This window comes from Balaenoptera ricei, chromosome 11 (assembly GCF_028023285.1).
Source record: "Balaenoptera ricei isolate mBalRic1 chromosome 11, mBalRic1.hap2, whole genome shotgun sequence".
Taxonomy (NCBI): Eukaryota; Metazoa; Chordata; class Mammalia; order Artiodactyla; family Balaenopteridae; genus Balaenoptera; species Balaenoptera ricei.
The window spans coordinates 56,346,126-56,365,286 of NC_082649.1; the positions used below are offsets into that span (position 1 = coordinate 56,346,126).

General features: G+C 40.0%; 1 protein-coding gene across 16 annotated transcripts in view; it reads left to right on the forward strand.

Annotated features, from left to right (window-relative positions):
- Positions 1-19,161, forward strand: part of ARPP21 (cAMP regulated phosphoprotein 21) — a 156,607-nt gene that overhangs the window by 27,113 nt on the left and 110,333 nt on the right. For all 16 annotated transcript variants that reach the window (XM_059939115.1, XM_059939123.1, XM_059939121.1 and 13 more), the window contains exon 2: positions 17,580-17,753. The gene's annotated coding sequence lies outside the window, so the exon portion shown is untranslated. The remainder of the gene's footprint in view (positions 1-17,579; positions 17,754-19,161) is intronic.

Genomic DNA, 19,161 nt, shown 5'->3' on the forward strand with positions numbered 1-19,161 from the left:
AAAAAATTATCTGCATGAACATCGCATGAGTTCCCTGAATCTGTCCTCCTATTTGAAAGCACTGCTGTTGACGAAGAGCCACCTTTAATGAACTCTACCTGCTTTTTTAAGCAATTAATACAAAATCCTCCTCAAGTCTGGGTCCTCCAGAGTGTGCGGGGTATTCTAGTCATCTTTGGACCCCCTGTTCCTATCAAGGTGCTTGTTAAAAGTATGCAGAAGAAATGAAAAGGCATTCAATTTATCCTGTTCATTATGCTTTTGAAAGGAAATATGATGATGATGATGATGATGATTTGTGTTGTCGTGGTTTTAAAAATACCCAGATCATCGCTCACCGTGTAACAGCTCCGCTGGTCTTTACCCTTCTTCCCAGACCCTTGGCTCCAACCTGCTCCTCAAAGAAGAGTGGCTGAGGACAGGAGATGTTTATAAGTGACACACTTATAGGTGGCTGCTGAGTAAAAGGGACTATAGATGGTATAGATGGAGAATGCTATACATGATGACGGATGTCACCCAGGCACCATTCCCTGAATCCAAACCTACAAAGCAGAAGGGAAACACATTTCTTTTAATGAAGTTACAGGGTTTCCCCACAAACAGTCCATTTTCATTGAAAACTTTTGGTTGATTCCTTGTAGAAGCAAGTAAGCTCAGAACCCAATATTCACGTCAATGGCTCCATATAAAAATATCCTTGAATTCTTAAGACATTTATGTCCAGTCTGACTTGTAATTGTTTTTGACTTTGTTTTTAATGCATTTGAGTTGTTTTGATTTTAATATTTATTCCAAGAACAAAACATATTTTATGATAATTTAAATGTTTATCTAACTCGTCTTGAGATTCTTCTGGCATTATTAAAATAGTTCTAAACAATTTTATTAAACAATTTGGTTCGTGTGTAGGGTATTTTTCTTTAGTTTTATCTTTGATGTTTATTTATTTATTTATTTTATTTTATTTTATTTTATTTTATTTATTTATTTAGGCTGCACCGGGTCTTGGTTGTGGCACGTGGGATCTTCGTTGAGGCATGCGGGATATTTCACCGTGGTGCGCGGGCTTCTCCCTAGCTGTGGCATGTAGGTTTTCTTTCTCTAGTTGTGGCGTGCAGGCTCCAGAGCGCAGGGGCTCTGTAGTTTTTGCAACATGCAGGCTCTCTAGTCGAGGCGCACGAGCTCAGTAGTTGCGGCACGTGGGCTTAGTTGCCCCGCGGCATGTGGGATCTTAGTTCCCCCACCAGGGATTGAACCCACATCCCCTGCATCGGAAGGTGTGATTCTTTATCACTGGACCACCAGGGAAGTCCCTGACGTTTATTTAAAACATGCCTTTCATAGACTAATTCCTTTCACTGTGCATTTGATTAGATGGACTTATTCTCTGCTTTTGGTTTTGTTAACAATTGCATTGTCTTTACTTTCATGTTTTCTAATTGAATGGGTAATTTCATGGCAACCAAAAAGGGGTTCACTGTGCAGTTAACACTGCAAGTAGCCTATTTGAACTCATTCAGTATTTTTTGGTGTCTTCTCAATCTTTAAGTTTACTTTTTCTGATTGTAAAACTAAGATAGGTTCATTTGAGAAAATTTAGAAAGATTGGGGAAAGCATGTACCCTCAGATATCCTGTGGTTTCATCCCATGGATTCCAAAGCATCACTTTGGCTGCCTTGGTTACTTATTATCAATCAGGCATGTGGTGATTGTTATTCTCACTCATTAGAAAGTGTTGTGGTTGAAGCTGAAGTCCTGTGGCCAGTCTGTCAGAATCTGAACTCCGACCCCACCTTGTCCTAGAGCAAAATCTTAGCTATGATACTTAATGTCTCTGTAGCTGTTTCCTCCATTCAAAAATAGGACATTTGAGGGTGAATCCTTTTATCCTATATTTTCTAATCGAAATAATGTCAGGCACACAGTGAGCATCCAATAGATGTATTGAAATTGTTGTCAATCGGCTCTGTTTACACTAGCATTAAACTTTCTTTTTATGTAAAATCTCTAATTGTATCATAGTAAAAGTCATTTTCTTTGCAATGTGATTTATGGCAGTGATAATGATAATGGGGAAATAATTGCTAGTTTGGAAGTGGGACCTCAGCGGTTTTGCATTATGACTAGGTACCATAATCTCATGACTTGTTAAACTTATGTATTCGTTCACTAATTCAATAAATAAGTACATCATCAAACCATTACTGAACACCAGATGTTTCCGTACAATAAAAGTAAGGATAGTCCCAGTTTTTAAAGAACTTATGTGAGAGTGAGAGAGATAAGTAAGAATCTGTTACTTCTCTCTCTCTCTCTCACAGAAGAATCTACAAATTCTTCCTGAATCTTGACAGTCTTTTTTGCAATGTCCATTGGGAACTGGGCTCCATTTGGCTTACTTCTTAATAGGTTTTGGAGAAGTGCTGGATTAAAAGAAGAAAAAGAAGCTATGTAAGATTTTTTTAAAGTTAACTAAAGGAAAATATCTAATCTGAAATGGGAACTTATAATGCACAAAAACGTAATTTATAATGAAATTTCTCCTAGATAATGCACTCTGAAAACTAGCAATGGAACAGGCATCTTGACAGTGTATGCATTCTTGAGTAGACACTGATTTTAAAAAGGAGGACCTTTACATACTGGTAGTATAGTGGCTGGGTACCAGTAGTGGTGACTGGAGCATGCCTGTACCATCTCTGAATTTGTTTTTATCCATTTGGGGTGAGGAGTAGTCTTAAATATAGAAGTGTTCATTTTTGCCTGAGCATATCTATACTAAAAAAGGGGGGGAAAAAGAGAACCTAAAAGCCTTTTTTAGTGGTGAAACTGTAAATATTACTTCTAATAAATACTGTGTTTATTGCATTCTTCATATATAGCCCAGATGTGAGTGTGTGTGTGTGTGTTTCTGTGTATATGAATGTGTATCTTTAGAGAGGTTAAGATGTGTAGAGACTACACTTCATATAGACCATGGTGAATACAGTATCAATAGTTTATTATTGCTGGTCAGAAAATAAACTTTTGATCCAGTGTTTATTTAAAGGCTGCAATTGTCTTTCAAAATCCACTAAGAAACCTGCCCCCCAAATTCAGTTATAATGTTTTAAAGAGAAAAGAAAAACAGTGAACAGAAAAAATTTACTCCTAATTTGCATACATAACTTTTGACAAAATAAAATATGTGAAAATGCTGCATCATAATATGTGTTAAGAGAAAGATTCCTAAATTTTCTACCAGTTTTTAAGAATGTTGCCAGGGCACAAAATCTGCAGTAAAGCCCAGGCCACTCAACTAGGTTCTGTCTAGAGAAAGCCAGGAGATAAGGGTAGGTTTGGCTTATAACCAGAGCATTTTTTTTTAAACAAAAGTTTTCCAGAATTGACCAACTGAATTCATGTATACACGATACAGCAGGCCGGGAGGATTTAGACAGGCAGCTCTTCTTTTCAGTTTTCCACAGTCTCCTGAAGTTTGGCTTCTTGGTGAGCCAGTGGATGGCCTGTGGAGGGAATAGCCAGTGGTTTCTGTCCCTGTGTCACTCTCCCCTTTCTCCTTCTGGAGTCTCTGAAGTTGAGAAAAATTATGGCCTCACCTGGAATTGGCATCTGCAGGTGTGACCAGGCCCCCCATAGGAATGATCAGGCCACAGAGTTTCCAGCAGAAACACTCCCAGGCAAGTTATAAGGATAGTTTCAGACCAGAAGGGATTTCAAAGACCTGGGATTGTACAAATCACACATGTGTGTTCTCTCTCTGTGTATATATGTATACATATATACACATATATGCACATAGATACACATACATATACACACACACATATATATATTAAATCTTAATATTTAAATTAGGATACTAACAATATCTTTTGAGGGTAAAAGTAGGCATTTATGTTAACATGCTTAGAATCCATTGGTACTAACAGATTCAGATTACCTTTCTTATCATTATGTACGTGATTTGTGAGGCAACAGGATCCAATCATGTTCTTTACACATCTTTTTTTTTCGGTGAAATTACATAATTGTTTGATGTATAGAACCCTTTTTTGTATATACCATACTTTAACAAATACAGAAAAATGCTCTCCTAACATACTATTTATCTATAATAATGAACCATCTTGTCTTTGCTTAGATGCTAGTAATAATGAGTGAATGACTCTTTTTTGTCTTCCTAGGTTTCAGTCTGTTTGTGAAAATTAAAATTTGTTTAAGGCTTCATCATGAATTCCTCCAAATATTCCATGTTCTACTTTCACATATTAATTTTGGATGATTTTTTTCTGACAGTTGGGCTGGCCTGCCAGCCTTCCTCCTTACCTTTTTTTCTTTCCGCCCTTCCTTCCTCCGTTCCTGCCTTCCGCCCTTCCTTCCTCCTTCCTTTCCTCCCTTCCTTCCTTCCTTCGTTATGAGTAAAAAAAGTTACGGTTTTTTTCCCCTCTGTATAGTTTTCCCCATGTTTACGACTTGGACTTTTTATTAAGGAGATCGTATCTAACAAAAATGTTTCCACTTCTGCGCATGCCTTGCTATATATTATGATGCAACTATTGACTTCTCTTATCTATGTTTAAAATCTTGAAGGTATCACAGATAAGCCAGTGGCTCAAAAGCTGAATATTACACATTACATAAGACTGACAGATGTTTCATTTCTACGATAGATCAAATCATAAATTTGATTCTTTCACAGATAATTTCAGCCTGGCCATTTCCACATCTGAGGCTTGGATGTACAGTCTTGCAAACTTTTAAACAGCTGTTGTTTAAAAGTTGTTTTCGTTCATTTCGCTTGTTTTCATTCTTTGATCCAATACCAGATTTCCAGCCCCCATTTCAGGAATCCTGTTGTCCTACTGTGTTGCAGGGATACTACATCCCATCTGACTTTTAATTTCAAGGTTGCACCTTAGAGATATCAAAGTGCGAGCATTAGCCTCATGTCTTTCTTCCTAAAATGTCCGTTTGCACTAGGTCCACCCGCAGTCCCCTTTTTTTGAAGTCTCTGAAAATCAAGTGTGTTTCAAGGCTATTTTGTTCTAATCATACGACACATGTACAAAGCTAATAGCCCCTTCCCGACCCTTAGCTTAAGCATTATACACCCCATGAATAGAATGACCCCAAATCTTCAACTTCACCATCAGGAATCCTCAAAGAATTTTTACATACAGCTTAACCCTGTTCTTCCAGTAGTCATGGGACCCTTCAGCCCTGGAATCTCAGGCCCACATCTCTCATCACCTGGGTTGAAACTGACCATGTGTCTCGTGAATTTCATCAGTAATTTCTGCCAGTTCCCTTATATAGATGGTTTGATAACCTGTTTTTTCCCAGGACAGGTAACTCTAGCAGGCTCTATTAACTCACAGAGCTTACAGCAGTGCATAGTTTTGTAAGATTATCCAAATGTATTCGATATTTTAAAATATAGAGAATTTTAAAAAGCACACACCTGTTTTCCCTGGGCTTCTCTGGATTGAAGGGACTCGTTGGAAGGTTTGAACAGGGAGCATCCCAATAGGAAAGTCCATCAAAGTAGAAAGCATTCACCTGCAAAATACTGCAGTCTCGAATGCAACTAACTCTCTAACAGTCCCTTAGAGCAAGAATGTTTTCTTTAAAAAAAAAAAAAAAAAAAAGCTTTGAGGTCAGGCTCGGGGCAGGGAGCGGGGGAGAGGTCATGGGTGTCTGGCCAAGCTTTTGAGGTACACGGTGGTCACGTGATTGCAGTTGTGACATTGAATGGTGGCACACAGGCCAACTTTAAACGGCAGCCCCTATCTTTCAAGTGACCAACAACAGCTCCCTGTAGGTGACTTTGCAAGCAGGGTATCTCGGGTTTAATCAGCATCGCCATAGATGGCCCCAGACCTGGGGGAGCACACACGTGCCCATTCATATGTCTTAAGTAGGAAATTACCTGCCGGGTGAGTCCTGGGACACCTGGCAAAGAAACAGATTCTGTTCCACCGATGTGTTGTAAGGTTCCTGAAAATGTTTCCCTCCCAGGAATATATCCATTTCTCCTCCCGGCAGATTGGTACAGATTGTGTTCTTGCTGTGTGTGAGGCATTATCCATGGTCCCAGAGACACTGGTCCAAGAGCCCTCTGTCCAGGGAATTTAGAATCATTCTCACACCCATGTTCACCACCTGGAATGCTTTAGATGGTTTATATTTAAAGCAGGATCCTAAAACAAGCCAAACCCTTGATGGCTTAGAAGTAAAGGCTTTGAGACACCATATTGCATATTTGCCTTCTTTTCCTAGACATTTGTTCTCCCTGAGTCTCTGTAAGTCCTGTCTGTGAAGCCACAGAGGTTTCACTCCCTGCCTGCTTCCCTTCTCTTCAAGGAAAGGAAGCATCGCAGGAAATGTTTTCCCATCACTTTCTGCAGCACTTGAGGTCCCAAATGCAGACTCTTCTCCTGCAGTGCATTCCTGAACATCCTTTGGTGGTTTTGTTGTTAGCTTACTCTCCTACATCTACAATTTAAATAGTCTTTCTAGAGATTTCATTGTGGTGAGGAAAAATTCCAACACCGTGTTGCTAGCCATTAAAACCAAAAACATGCGGATGTCAAATTAATTCATGTATCCTACACTTCAAGTGCATCTTCTCCAAGGAAGTCTGAGGATAGTAGGAATTATTTATTGAACACTTATGTTCTTCTCTAGCAAATCTGTTGATCTCAGCCCAGTGGCTTTCTGGTTTTCATGACTGTGTTTGCAGGGGTGTCAGTATGGAATTTTGTGTCGTGCTGTACTAGGCAGCGTAGAGAAAGAGGAAAAAAGTTCCCCGCATTCAAGAAGGGGCAGAGATGGCCGGTAGGATGTAGATATATTATCCTCCTCTATGTGAGCTGAGCACCATTGCATTGCAGTGGGGGCATGTCATCCTGAGAGGCCAGATGACACAGGTGAGGGTCCTGATGAAGTGAGCACTGGATGAGACTCAGTGGAAGAAACTCGATGTAGTAACTGAAAAAATGGAGTTTAGAAGAGAGGCACTACTTCTGTATTTTTTTTTTTTTTAATAGCTACTTTATTTATTTATTTTTTTTAGCTGTGTTGGGTCTTTGTTTCGTGCGAGGGCTTTCTCTAGTTGCGGCAAGTGGGGGCCACTCTTCATCGCGGTGCACGGGCCTCTCCCTATCGCAGCCCCTCCCGTTGTGGGGCACAGGCTCCAGACGCGCAGGCTCAGCAGTTGTGGCTCACGGGCCCAGCCGCTCCGTGGCATATGGGATCTTCCCAGACCAGGGCTCGAACCCATGTCCCCTGCATTAGCAGGCAGATTCTCAACCACTGCGCCACCAGGGAAGCCCTCTGTATTTGTTTTTAGTCTGGAAATGTGAGCAAGGCCTAACTGTCTGTCCAGTTTAATTGTAATAAATCATACATTTGTTGGATGCCGTCATTTTCATGAAAACTCAGACACTATCAAGGACCTAAAGAAACTCACCTGCATGTGAGTCTTCAGTTCAAGGTATCCATGCTTTCCTTTTATCTAATGAAAACGTCTGCCCATTGTCTGTTTTCTGTCACTTATATCTGTTAGTTCCCTTAAGATTGCATTCAAATTAGCCTTTGTGAATAGAAGACTTTGAGGAAACGTTAGGTCTAAGGTTGGCAGTGGTGTGCATTTTTTTTTTAATTCATTTAATCATGACAAACCCGTGTGGTTGGAATTGTCATCAACCTCATTTTTTTTTTTTAACTAGTTAATTAATTTATTTATTTTTGGCTGTGTTGGGTCTTCGTTTCTGTGCGAGGGCTTTCCCTAGTTGCGGCAAGCGGGGGCCACTCTTCATCGCGGTGCGCGGGCCTCTCACTATCGCGGCCTCTCTTGTTGTGGAGCACAGGCTCCAGACGCACAGGCTCAGTAATTGTGGCTCACGGGCCTAGTTGCTCCGCGGCATGTGGGATCTTCCCAGACCAGGGCTCGAACCCATGTCCCCTGCTTTGGCAGGCAGATTCTCAACCACTGCGCCACCAGGGAAGCCCCAGTGGTGTGCATTTTTGTATTGTATGCTTTAGTCCTCTGGATGGGATTGCTTTGCTCTCAAATCTCTTTGTCCGCTGAATTCTCTAGTTGGGTTGTTAGCTGTCCCCGGGGACAAGCACCATCTCTTTCCTTTCTCTAGTGTCCTATCCAAAAGGCCACACAAGTGTAGGTGCTCTCTAGGTAAGCTTGGACTCTCTCTCTCTGAATGGACTGCCCATTATCACAGATACACAGAGCTCAGTCAGACCAAAGCCCTCTTGAGACCCTCCCATCCAGAAGCATGTCATGGTTTTGCCCTATTAGTGGCTGTTGGGCGTTTTCCCTTAATCTTGCCACATTGGTTAATAGGTCTCTGGGTGGTTAGATGCCTTGGCTTTTTGGGGTTGAAGGAAGCAGAAAAAAATAGTACAGTGACAACAAGTCCTGCTGTGTGTCAGGCACTGTTCTCAACACTGAGTTAATACAGAGGTAAACTAACCAGGCACAAATATCCATCATTGTGTAGCTTATGTAATAGTGGGGTGGAGAATGATTTTTACTACTTGGTTCAGATATTGAGCCTTGTTAAAGGGTGACTTATCTGAGTGTCTAAGATCTGGGGATTTCAGTGATCGAAGTAGCCAATAGCCAGCTGCCCTAGCACTAAAAAGACAAGATAAGTAGGTGTGTTGTCTTGCCCACTATAGGTTAGCAACAAAGAGTGCAGTTGATATGAGGATAAAATGTAATAATCTATGGAAAACACTCATTCCAAAATCACCCATGTGGAAGTAAATACTAAAAGCATTTATTGGTGTAGTTGTTGGATCTTGTAGAAAGAGCTTGCTATCAATATATTAACACACAATTGTAGCCCAGAGTCACCCAACAGAACTAAAACTCCCTTTGTTCCCGAATCTCCTGAAATTCCCCCTGCTATACTTGGGATGGCAGCAGACATCCGTTTCTGGTAAATCTCTCTCTCCTGCCTCTCTCCCTCCCTTTTGGATGTAGAACTCGCCTCCTGTGGTCATAGACCCTTAAGACCCACACTTGGGCTTTTTATTTTGGGGAAACATCCTTCAATTCCTTTGCTCCCCTTGAAAATCCTTCCATTCTTCTGCTGTTGTAGGGGGGTGGAAGGAGGCAGAGCTAAGGTCCTGGGTGGGTAATTTAAACTTCTATGTTGATTCACTTTGATTAGATTTAGTGATGATGTCAGCTAGTAATAATTCTGAAAAGGCAACCTTAAGGCGTGAAGTATTCACAGGCTGTGGCACCAAGTAATACGCCTTGACGTAAGGGAAAACAAAGACATCGTGGCCGTGAAAACCTCTTATTTTTCCCAGTTTATATATAGATAGAACACGAATCTTATCGCCATTTCAAAAACTGACAGAATAGCAATTTATCGATTTATCTTTGCTTTTACTCATTTTATCTAAATGTCTCTTCCTTTCTTCTTTTCTGCAAGAAAGGTTTTAATGACACACACATTTAGCTCACCCTGTGGCACCTATAACTGCATCACATTTGTTAAGTTTCATTGCTTTTGAAATGACAGATTCTTCTTTCACTTCTTGTAGGAATAAAGGACAAAAGAGTTCACATCAGATACGCTGAATAAAATTAGTATTTCTCCCCACCCTTTTTTTGAAGTGCCTTTTCTCTTCATGATGAATTTTTATAGTTTTGAATTCTTTAAGCCAGAGTTGAAAATATGCATTTGTGATAAATCCTTGCTCCATTACAAGGTGTCTCCAGTATACATAACTGAACATAAATAATGGATTATATTCTTGGCATCCAGATCCTCCGAAAGAGGACATCTTAAAATATTGCATTGAACTGAATTGAACTGAGTGGAGAATACAGAAGTTCTGACATCTGTGAGATTAATAATGCTCAAGCAAAAGTATCATTTCAATTGATCATCCCCCATCCCTTCCCTGAAATAGTGTTGTTTGTCCCAGGAAATCATGGTACAGTGATACCAAGGGAAATACTTAGGATAAGTGTGTGACTTGGTGAGATTCCTGGAAGATCTAACTATTTAGAAACATTTTTGTTTGAACAAAGTTATATGGTATCATCAGCAACAAGATCCCAGCAGTGTTATTTACGTTCCCGGAAAATTTGTTTTAGTTACACTTGGAATAAAAAAGCAACTTCCCAAGTCGGAGATTCTGGCTCTTTGCTTAAACATTAGGGAGACACTCATTTCTAAATGTTACATGTGTTCTGGCACCAGTAAATTCAAATTCATTGTTCCACATTTAAAAAAAAAAAAGTATAATGCTTTCTGAAAACCCTGGGCACACTTTATCTGGGAATCTTGCAGGCATGTGATTTTCTGTATGACTTCTGGAAAGACAGGTACCACGAGTTCTAGAAGTGAAGGAGAAAACTGGGCAGATAACTAGCAGGTACCTTGAAGTCATTCTGATGACTATGGCTTATGGGCTTTCAGGAGTTTCAAAGAAAAAGACAAAGCACAATGTCTAGAAACCCACATGTGTCCATAAAATATTAGGGATAAAATCGGGAAAGAGACACACATACCATTGTCAGACAAACTGTTCATGAAGTTTCTGGGCAGTATTTGCTGGCTCATGCGACAGGAAGGGCAATAGTGGTCTAGGGAAAAACAATGTGTGGGTGTCTCTCGCAATATCCCGGGAACTAATTGCACAGATTACATAAGCCTCGTCTATATTTCTAATAGAGCCCCAGGTCACTAGAGGAACACAGAGTTTTAAAAAGAGCTCTGATCCCCAGTTAAAATGACAATGTTTTTGACCCAGCTCTGCCGCTGTCTGTTTGTGGATCTTCTGCAAGTCACTGGATTTAATATCAGCTAGACTAGCTGATTTCAAGGTTCTTTGCAGGGCTGTGGTTCTCTGGGTACTTTTTTTTTTTTTTTTTAAGTTTGCACATGGCTGGAGGTTGGTGATGCTTCCCTGTGTATGGATAAATCATACCTAGACTCTTAACAGATTGAGGCAGGAAACATAAGGTGGTGATTAGCCTGCATGGCTTATGAAAGTTGAGCCTATTTTAAAATCCTGGGACTGGTCCCAGGGGTCACCCAGTCAAACCCAGACAAGCCTCAGTGTTTTCTCAGTCTCTGATTGTTTTTTGTTTTTGTTTTTTAATTTATTATTTATTTTTGGCTGTGTTGGGTCTTCGTTTCTGTGCGAGGGCTTTCTCTAGTTGCGGCGAGCGGGGGCCACTCTTCATCGCGGTGTGCGGGCCTCTCACTGTCGCGGCCTCTCTTGTTGCAGAGCACAGGCTCCAGACACGCAGGCTCAGTAGTTGTGGCTTACAGGCCCAGCCGGTCCGCGGCATGTGGGATCTTCCCAGACCAGGGCTCGAACCCGTGTCCCCTGCATTGGCAGGCAGATTCTCAACCACTGCGCCACCAGGGAAGCCCTCGGATTGTTTTCTAACATGGCAACGGGGCCACTGGCCCTGTTCTCTGTGGCATTAATTGTGGTCAGAAAACTCTCCTTATCTGCAATAAAAAAATATGCAAAATACTGAGTCAGTGATGTGACAAAGCTGCTGATCAGCTGCTCCATTTCCTGCAGCTCTCTCATTAAGATGATTGACGGCTGATGTTTGTATTGCACTAAGATGCGCCCAGAGTTGTCTTGTGCAGTTAGAAGTGGTTTCTGTTGTTACCTTTTGTGGATAAGGACACATTGGCCAAACATGCACTGATTCTTGTAGAGGTGCAGCAGAAAATTCTCTGCACATCACTGCATCCTAACCTTTTATTCTTGCAGTGTCCACATTGGATGGTTAAATAGCAGAGCTTATCTTGCCAAAGATGGGATTGCTAAGATGATGAGGAGGAGGAGGAGGAGGATGGTCCCCTTTATTGGGTACCTATTTGAATCAGTACAAACCAAGGCAGGTTACATCCACCACACTTGTCTTTCTGTGTATGTATTATCAATACACCAGAAGCAGTTTTGTAAAGTAGGCCAGTTCCTCTCTTGTACTATCATTTTCTGCCTTTGATCTGTTTGTATGTATATTGATTTGTCTATTTTTCATTTTTATCATATTCAAGAAGAAAAAATTTTTTAGTTTCTTTTATTGTGACAAAATATACATAATATAATATTTATCATTTTAGCCATTCCGAAGTGTACAATTAAGTGGCATTAAACTGTGTAACCATCACATCTGTACCCACAACTGTTTTTTTTTTTTTAAAGTCAATGACCCTGTGCTCGCTTCGGCAGCACATATACTAAAGTCAATGACCCTTACTCTTTTATTTATTTATTTATTTATTTATTTATTTATTTATTTATTTATTTATTTTTGGCTGTGTTGGGTCTTTGTTTCTGTGCGAGGGCTTTCTCTAGTTGCGGCAAGTGGGGGCCACTCTTCATCGCGGTGCGTGGGCCTCTCACTATTGCGGCCTGTCTTGTTGCGGAGCACAGGCTCCAGACGCGCAGGCTCAGTAGTTGTGGCTCACGGGCCTAGTTGCTCCACGGCATGTGGGATCTTCCCAGACCAGGGCTCGAACCCTTGTCCCCTACGTTGGCAGGCAGATTCTCAACCACTGCGCCACCAGGGAAGCCCTACCCACAACTTTTTAATCATCCCCAACAAAAACCAATTAAACAACAACTCCTTTCTTCCTTACCTCTGGCTCCTGGTAGCCTCCCTTCTACTTTCTGTCTCTATAAATTTGTCTGTTCTAGGTACTTCATAAAAGCAGAATCATACCATCTTTGTTCTTCTCTGTCTGACTTATTTTACTAAGAATAATATTTTTTTTTAAGAATAATATTTTTAAAGTCCATACATGTTGTAACATGTATCAGAATTCCATTCCTTTTTAAGGCTGAATAATATTCCATTGTATGGATATACCACATTTTGTTTATTCATTCATCTGCTGATGGATACCTTTTGGCCATTGTGAATAATGCTGCCATGAACATTGGTGTACAAATATCTCTTCTAGTCCCTGCTTTCCATTTTCTTGGATGTATATTTTGGAGTTGAATTACTGGGTCATATGGTAGTTCTATGTTTAGAAAGGTAGGTTCTTGTTTTTTTTTCCTAGTGCTAACTTTTGAAGCAACACCAAGTAAGGCCAATTCCTTGTTCTCTGAATATGTTTTAAAATAGCATTAGAAAATAGCTATTTTGTCCTCCCTAAGTCTTCTCTTGTCTAAACTAAAAATTGCAAATTATGCAACTATTTTTTAGAACCCAAATGTAAGATCTTTTGTCCGTCCCTGCTACATTTCACTTTATTACTTTCTTCAATTAGTTTACTCTATGGGGATATCCAAATATTTATTATGGGACCCAGTACATTATTTACTTCTCCCAAGTTTATGTCTTTCTTTGAAATACACTGAGAAAACATTTAAGAATTATAAAAGCAGAAGTCATCTTTATTTTCCAGTTCATGAATAATCAAGAAAAGGATGATGAAGATAAAATTGTTTAACCCATCTTTAAAATTTTTCATGTGGATCCATTAGAAGTATTTAACTTTTATCTTATTTTATTTTTTTGAAAAAAAAGAGGATTTTTTTAAGATTGTGTTAGAGCATCCTTGCAGGTGGTAGAGATTCCGTAAACAGTTGTTATAAAAGTGAAGAATTGAAATATTGGCCTTTTTCCTTCAGATGTTTTTACCGAGATCAGACCTCTCTTATTTTTAAAGACACTTGTGATTATTGTGGGGCTGTTCTTATGTCCAAAGCTTTGACATCAGTTTTTCCCATTACTGAAGTCTGCTAAATGTTGATGTAGGTTATGTTTGTGTCCAATTTGCTATAATAATAAGGAAGAAAAAGTGATATTCTACATATGAGTTACTGTATGTTTATAAACTGCCTAGCTATCAAAGTTGAAATAAGAATATTCATGTAAAATACTTCTACCTTTAAACCCCTAGTATGAAAATTCCTTTTCTTAAATATCCTCCTAGGTTCTTCCTCCAAAACAGTTGTCTGATCACTTTGGCATTTGCATGGTGGTTCAAGAATTTTACAGAATGCCTGTGCATTGAGTTGACCAAAAAGAGTTTAATGAAAGGGTAGAACTCCTGGTTGGGTATTTCTTATACATGTATTGAAGGAGACATTTTTCTTTGGAAAGTAAACTTATGTGAAATTCTCTTATTGATGTTTTTCTGTTACCTGGGGAAATTTTCAAGCTTGCTGAAGGTATTAGTCCATATGTTCTATTCATGCCATGATGCCATGGTTGCTCTCATTTCTGAAAGGATTACATTCCAATTACTTCTCTTTTCTTTCTTTCTTTCTTTCTTTCCTTCTTTCTTTCTTTCTTTCTTTCCTTCCTTCTTTCTTTCTTTCTTTCTTTCTTTCTTTCTTTCTTTCTTTCTTCCTTCCTTCCTTCCTTCCTTCCTTCCTTCCTTTCTGGCTGCATTTTGGGTCTTTGTTGCTGCGTGCAGGCTTTCTCTAGTTGTGTCAAGCTGGGGCTACTCTTCATTGCAGTGCGCAGGCTCCTCATTCTGGTGGCCTCTCTTGTTGCAGAGCCACTAGGGAAGCCCTCCAATTACTTTTCTTCTCTCTTTTTTTTGTTTTTTAAGTCTTTAAACTTAATCTTACACGTTCAAACTAACTCTTTTAACTTTAACAGAATAACTGTTTTGAGACTGGGGTGTGTCTGGTTGATAAGGGGTTGCAGCATTTAAATACCTTATGCAGCAAACTGACAGATCACTAATATCACAGTTTGCTAGTGGCTTACATTTGCAGAACTGTGACTAGCTAAAAAAAGAAGAAACGGTGCATAAGGGAAAAACATTTCAATTGTTCAAATGAGTAAATCTTGATTGTGTTGTCTCATCATAAAGTACCTATACTGATTGAAGATAAGATTAGTCATCCTCTGCTAATTTTGAGTAGAAGGATTGTGACAAAAGTGACTAATAAAGTGGCCCTCCCAACTTGCTAATAGAATTTAATGTCCCATTTTAGATATCCTCTGAGAACTAAATCACTGCTGGAATTTGAATCAAACCCCAAGCTTTCTTTCTCCACATGACAGCCCAGTGATTAATATATGTAACACACCCACACACGCATGTGCGCACACAATTAGGACATGCCTATTTTGTTGGTGATGATGAAAGACAGAATATTTGGTCTTTTGCACGGTGCTTCTCTCCTCTTGCCCTCTCTTTCTCATCCCCACAAACCCAGTTGCTACCGTATGCAACTCTAAAGTCAGCCAAAAAAATAAGAAACAACATAATCTAAAATGGTCATTATTTTACTCATTTTCCTCACTGTAAATAGCTGACAACACCGTTGATCAATTTCCTATAGCTTACTTATTGCCTGCCTTTCCTCAATATCACCCCCTAAACTGTGGTTAAAATATTATTTCCACTGAAAGAACTGCAGTGACTTTTATTTTGTGCATTTGTATAGAGTCTCCTTTTTCTCCCTCCCCACCTCCGACCATAACAATTGACACTTGGCCAGGATATCTATTAACCAAATGTTGGATAAAACATATTTGTTAGACATGGTTTTGCTTCTTTGTGAAAAATGGGAGAAATTGGGACAAATGAAGATTAAATAGCAGTGGAAGAGTCGGGTTAGTTTGGGGAACAGAAAGCTGGACTAGGGTTGATTTCCTGGCACTGCTTTCTTAGCAAAGAGAACAGTTTTAATCAGTTACAAAAATATTTGTGATCCATATGTTCCTCCCTGCTCGTTCCCATATGCCCATATTCTCTTTTATCTTGGTGGATGATGACTTTATGATTCAGGGATGCAAGAATAATACCTCACTGGCTTTAGAGCACAGTGCTATTTCCAAACGTGTCCTGGTAATTACGCATGCACATATATCCAGGCTGTTCACGCTTTGAGATGGTTACGTGAATATCAGTTTGTTCTTTCTTCGTGGAAAGAATTATATCTTGCATCCACCTACTGGGGCTGGAATAAGGCATCTAAGGCTTAGATTTGAAAACTGCATGGCCATTTCACCTGCTGGATTAACCACCGCTGTACAAATAGGAGCATCAGAGAAAGGAGACAGGAAGGCTGCAGTGATCGTTGATAACTTCATTTTCTTTGGGAAAAGGAAAACAGAATCCAAAAAGCATTTGGTAAATCCATCCATCACGGGTGCCTATTCTAAGACATGTTAGATATTGAGCTGGTTACTTAAATAGATCCTAATTTTAAGGCATGTTGACTTCTATTTAGTATCAAGTGTTCATTATGTGAAACTGATAAAAATTGAGAAATTAAAATTACTGTTGATGAGCAATGCATTTGGTCCCTAAATTCATGTTTCCTTCGCAACGGTTATATAATTTTTAACGACAAAAGAAACTTTTTACAGCCGAAGTATCCATTTTAATAAGACATAAATAAAGCTAGAAATTATTGACTGTATAAGCGATTGAATTTTCAACAGTTGTTTTCCTCTTACACAGCAAATGGTGTCGTAACCCAATAGGCTGTTAATAAAGCTGCAGTAAAATCCGATAAGGAGCCAGCTGTGCTCATGTCAACTTGGGAGGGGGCAGCGAGGGGGAGGCAGAGAGAGTTTCTAAACTTCAGAGTAAATAACTGAGATGCATTTAGTGTTTTCAAAGTCGGGTATACGGTGGAACACGTGCGCAGGCTGTTGGATTTAGCAGATGTGCGCCAGGGTAGAGTTGCAGCAAAGGGAGAGAGATACAGCTTGGTTTTGGCAAACATTATTAGGAATCCGTCTCTCTGTTTGCATTCAAGCTGTATTTGCCGCTGCTCCTGCAGGAGTTGTGAGAAAAAGAAAGTGCACGTTACAGCAGGGATTGCTTTCAACAGGCTCAAAGTTTGCAAATCTGTTGAATCCCTCTGACAGTGTTGCTTTGCTGTCAAACAGAATGCCCAGCTGATGGTGGCAGTCCTGATGGGGAGGGGCCGGTAGGTGGCGGGTAAATGATGCTCACAGAGCGAAGAGAATATTCGGAATTCTTCTTCTCAAACTGTCAGTGGAGAGGAAAGAGCTCTCTCAACAATACCACTGTGAAAGTTTTCTTTTTTCTTTCTTTGTTTTTTTCACTTTTATAGCTAATGCCTCATTAAGTAAAAAATCTTTCAGTATGCCTTCTTAGGATAACTTTCAGAAGAAAAGAGTCACAGGAACAGCACTCAAGGAGATTATATTGATCTATAATTAAGACAAAAGCTTTGGTTAAAAAAGGAGGCAAGACTTTTGCTCATAGGTGATCTGGATTGTCATGGAGGCAAACACACAAGCTTGTTTTTTTTTTTTTTTTTAATATAAAGTGCGAGATTTCACTAAAAAAGGTTAAAATTGAAGTGAGTAATCTTCGGTGCATAATGCAATTGTTAATTTTAGCTCGTTGCGTGGGTGCCGCTCTGACTTGAACAGCCGGCTGTAGCCTTCATTAGAGAAGAAGCAGGCAGCTCGGGACAGGTGGAGTGGATCAAGCTGTGAACGTGATTTGCTGGAGGCCGGTCATAGTGTTAGAAACCCAGTCTTATTTCGTCCCTCACCCTTACCATGGTTAATTGTGACTATTGACTTTTCGTCTTTTTTCAGGTGGATGATGTGTCAGGCTGTGTAAGGGAATCGCATGGAGATGGGCGTTTTGAACTGTTAATGGGGACATGGGACTCCCGCTGTCTCTGATCCCTCGTGTGGATTTTCCCGGCGTAGAAGGACAGAAGCCGCTCGTAAGTCGCCAAGACCGACAGCAGAAATTCTGCGCAAAAGGTAAAGGGCTGTCATCAGATGGCTGTCATCTCATCTGTATATTCTTCTCATTCTATAAATATGCCTGTTTGCATAAAACAGTTCATGAAAGGCAACCAAAACAGACAGGATCTGTATCAGGGATTCAACTGACTTAGTGTTTGTAAAATTAGAGCTCAATTTGTTCTTTTTTTTTTTTTAAAGCTGGCCACAATCTGTTTTTTATTGAAACCCTCTGGAAAAAAAGTTAGGGTAACAGAAGTCCCATCTCCTCCCCCCACTCAGTACATTGAGAAACAAACTATTTGCTACTGGGAAACAGAACTTTTTGTTTGGTTAACTACACACATCCCCGGTGTCACTGGAATACGAGAGATCTGTCAGATACACTGAATGGATATCCTCAAACCTCCCCAAACCTAAGAGCCTTGCTCACCAGGCCCTCACAGACTCCAAGTACCATCCTTGAGGAAAACTACCTTTTCCATTCCCACAATCCTTTGCCAAGTGAGCTTGTCCTGTCATGGTAGGTCTTAGCAAATTTGCAACAGAAATTACTGCGTTTTAGATTTCTCTCGTGCTTCCTATGTCCAATTGGAAATAAAGTTACTGAACTAGTAAATGATAAACACTCCCAGAGAAACATATCAAGACACTGATTTGTCCAGTAATAGTTACCATTGTAATGACTAGGAACAGGGCAGTCATTACTTGGGAATTTTTGTGAAAAAACTGACTTTCTAGGCTACAGGGTCTTTCTCTATTTTTCTTTCTCCTTCCTTCCTCTCTTTTCTTCTTTCTTTTCCTCCTTCCTTCTTTTCTCTCCTTCTTTCTTGTATTTCTTAAAAAAAAAATTGAGGAGGAAGTAAATGATAAATTATTCAGGAGCCCCCTTTGACGGCACATCAGAAGGGGAAGTGTCAGGGCTTTATGGAAGAAGGGAGAAAAAAATACTAATAACAGTCTTACACTTTGAAAAGCCATTTCCAGTGTCTGTATAGCCGTCTCTTGTGAGCCTGGAGCATCGGAGTTCAGTTGTGATAGCTTCCTTCTGCAGGATCTCTGCAGCATCAGCCACCGACAGGGCTTGGGGAGGGCTTCTGCTTCTAATAATGTCACTGTCACTTTGAAGCCTGAAACTATCGTTCCTGAAAGGTTTATTGCCAAATTTAGATCCTATATGTATACTTAATTATTACCTCTTACATTGACTTCTGCCCCTTGTAGAGTGTACTGAATCCCTTATACCCAGGAAGGTACGTCTGTGGTTGAAATTTGCAAATGATTTATGAGTCATCTTAGAGATGCTGCAGAACCCAGTACCGCCTCCCGACTCAGAAGTGGAGGAAGAGTTGGGGAGATACTCTCTTCTTCTTTTGCTTCTACTTTGTAGAGGAGCATAGGGACCGGGAGACGTGTGGGACTTTCC